Genomic DNA, 3,962 nt, shown 5'->3' with positions numbered 1-3,962 from the left:
TTTTCAAATGATCTTTCATTTATTAAATGATCTATTATTTCTAAATTCCATAAAGAAAAGAGATATAAAGGAAGGTTCATACCTCCAAAATAAGTCCTGGACCGACAATAGCAGGAGAAGTCCCCTTCTCCATCAACTCAGGACGAACCATGGCCCTCATATACCGAATGAGGACCGCAAAGCTAGGAGTAACCCAGTCCAGGCGGCCTAGGCTACTCAAGTCAGAAAGAAAAGGAAGAAGCTTCGTCGACAGCTTCTGCCCCTTATCTCCGAAGTAAATCGAAGACAAAATCAACAAGAGCTACGGACGGGCTCGCTGCTCAGCCCTACACGGTGAAGGAGGCACCATGCCACCATCCGCAGTCATCTACACTCTCGCCGGAACCTTACCATCAAAGTAATCCTTGACGTAAGAACTCAGAACTAGGTCGGGTACCCTAGCCGCGACCCTAGCAAGGTTCCAGCCGATCAAACCTCTAGCCTCAGCCGAATTTACTCTTATGGCCGTCGCATGCCACACTATCGGCTCCTCTCCACAAGACAAGCCGGAGATCATGTCGTAGTCTTCCAAGGTGACCCCGATCTCTCCAAAAGGCATATAGAAAGTCGAGGTCGTATCCCAGAAGCGATCCAGGAAGGCTCGAATCAGGCACATGTTAGCCCGAATTTTCTTCCTCTTGATCTCACGCCAACCTCTTATCAAAGCTCTGAAGGCCCCACGCTCGATGATAGCCTTCTTCTCCTCCGACAACTTCTCGAAGGCCTCCGTCATGGTCGTATACCCAGAGAACGACATCATGTTGCCAGCCTCCTGAATTTCAAAGGTTTGTTAGCGTCTAAGCTAAGTAAAGCAGGCGAATATAAAAGATAAGGCTCAATACAAGGCCAGTTTGAAAGATTACCATGCTTCTTGCCATACGGTACGACAAGTGGCTCTCTGCTGCCCAAATGAGATGCCGACCATCCTATTTATCAGCCCACTGAGGCGCAGGCTCGAGCTGACACCCCCTCCTCCTCACGCCGACCCTCTTGGGCGCCTCTTCCTCTTCCTCCATCTCTTCTACTACCCTCGTGTGAACCACCATAGCCAAGTGGGGGTCGACATCCACCTCCATGGGTCCTGCCCCGTAGTAGAAGACACGTCCTCTGCAAAAAAAAAAAGAGCGAACAAAGGCATTTAGAGGTCGTTTTTCGAGCTATTCCTTCACTATTCTCGAGCAAGTCAACAAATGTGATAAAGTCACATTCCTACATGTCTAATTCAAGCTTAAGCATGGCTACGAGTCGAAATTTCGATAGCATTTCTTTACTATAGCCAAATCCCATGCAAAAAGTGTCTCGGAAGACCTGTCATAAACTAAAACTCCAGCATGATAGAAAAATTACCCATCATCCAAGGGTTCCAAAACATCAAGTTTTATCAAAAACCGACTAGTAAAAGGTCATTTTCAAGCCATTTGAAGCGGTTTAGCAAAGATCGTCTCATTTTGGTCTCAAATCATCAAAATGAATACATGGTTATGCTCCTAGCATGTTCAATTACGCATTTCTCATGTCAATTTCAAAGGACAAAATCATTTGGGATGAAACCCCCAATTCTTCGATATTTTTGGGGTAAAAACCCTAATTTTTCTATCCTAATTCAAGCTACAAATGCAAATTAAAGTAAAGACGAGATGCATGCCTAGATTAGTCATGATTTATGACGAGTTTCGATCAAATTTTGATGAAATTTGGTTGGGTTTTAGGTTGGTTTCGTGAAGAAGAAGAAGAAAAGAAGTTTATGTTTGAAATGAGTAAGAACTCGCGTTGAATTTCGATTTACTCAGAAATGGGCGAGCTTGGGAGAAAACGCAGCCTATGCTGCGCCCTTTCTCCAGGCCATATACCTGTTGCTCCTATTCTATATCATGTTTCACAACAGCTCTTGCTTTTAATTCGTTACGAGTTCGTTATTGATGGGCCCAGACCCTACATTTCCTACTTTTGGATATTACCTCTAAGTACTTAGAGTATATTTGCTCCGTATATTTCCTTCGGATGTATTTCTTCGCCCAGTTGGTCTACATTCTCCCCAGCAAGAACATTTTATTCCCTAGCGGGAGTTCTTTTCCGCTATACAACCCATGTATTTCTCGACCAAAGTACGATTCGCTTGAGACGATGCAAGCAAAATTTTCCAAGCAGCACTAACAAAGTCATGCTATTTACGAGCTATTTACAAAGTTGATTATTTTCTCGGCGGTTCTCAGAAAGTCCTGCATTCCTCTCCAACAGTATCCACAACATCCTGCCATTTACAAAGTTGATTATTTTTTCGGCGGTTCTCGGAAAGTTTTGCCTTCTACTCAGCGGTTCTCGGAAAGTCCCGCCTTCTACAAAGTTAATTATTACTCAGCGGTTCTCAGAAAGTCCTGCCTTCTACAAAGTTGATTATTTATTTGGCGGTTCTCATAAATTCTTGCCCTTGTCCACGACGGTTCTCAGAAAGTCCTGCCTTTGTCCCAGCGGTTTCTTCTAACGTCCTGCTGTTGACAGCAGATGTTTCGTCCCTATGAAGTTCCAGGTATGGTTTCTTTTTAGGGCGGCGAGCTTCCTTACGTAGTCTAATGGACTTTAAATGACCATCCCCGATAGTCGACAGACTCTAAAATGTTCCCGACGACAGGTCTTAGGCTCAAACCCCTTGAGCCGCCTCGCGTCGCCATAGTCTTCAGGTTGTAATCATCGATTGATATGAGGGCTATACTTTGACTTTCGCCTTGTCCAAGCCTCAGTCAAAGTGGGAGCTTTGTAGACATCTCGTTTCTACACCTCATACCAACCACTCAGTGATGATTGGGCCGCATGTTTAATCACGTGGAGCGATTTATGACATTTCATAAGTTCGTCGACGCGTGATAGCTCAAATAGTCGAGTCAATATCATGGTCATCATCTACGCGCCGATACGGTCCTTTTGACAGTAATTAGAGTACATTTGGAGTCCGACTCAAAAACCGTTTCCATTTTCTAAAACCGTCTTAAGCCGAGTCGGAATGTTCTAGAATTTTCTAAAGTGTTTATTCCTAATTTTTATCTTTTATGATTTAAATCACGGAAATATCTTCTTTACGGAATAAGGAAGTATACATCTTCCCTAATTCCTATTTTAAACCGCGGAATTCTTTCTTAATGAGGAGGAAACCACCCAAAAGAAAACGCAGCAGAAGCTGTGCCTCTTGGAAGGGTCGCAGTTCCTGCTGCGCCTCTTCCTGGGGATGATTTTCCCCAGTTTTCAGAATCTTTCCGGATTTCTTTCCTAATCCGACCTTTTCCTAAATTCCTCCACGTGATTAGTATAAATAGAGGCCTCCGCCTCACATATTTTTCACGCGAGTGTCAGATCACTTTATTGTTATACTGTTATTTCCTCTATTTATTTTTGAATCTAACTCGCTACTATAATATAGATAACATAAATTGTAACATATATGAATGTGAACTTTAATTAGGTATACAAGCTTTTAATAAAAAATATAAATTAATATTATATTACGATCATACAATAAATTATGGACTTTTAGATAACAACGACATTATAAAAAAAATATGAAGTGGATGATGCAAATAAAGGGAATTTTAAATAATTTTTTAGATTGTTATGAACAATTTTTCAAAAGCCTACACAAAGTGTAGATGGTTATGTTGGACTTACTAATATCTTATTCTGTGTTTGAAAATATAAATATAGGTTATTTTCGAATGACCCCGAGATGAAAAGCACACCGACAACAATATAAACCGTTAGTTCACAATAATATGAAAAAGTAGAACTGATTTAACAAGCCAATTTGCTTTATTTCATGTAATTTTTTAAAAAAATATTATAATTAGAAAATGAGAATGGAAGCATGCTTGTGTTTCTACTATATTGTAAAAAATTACAAGGTTGATACTTGATATTTATTATGGTAAGACATC

Source organism: Silene latifolia, chromosome 5 (assembly GCF_048544455.1).
Source record: "Silene latifolia isolate original U9 population chromosome 5, ASM4854445v1, whole genome shotgun sequence".
In the NCBI taxonomy this organism is placed as follows: domain Eukaryota; kingdom Viridiplantae; phylum Streptophyta; class Magnoliopsida; order Caryophyllales; family Caryophyllaceae; genus Silene; species Silene latifolia.
This window is presented reverse-complemented; position numbering follows the sequence as displayed.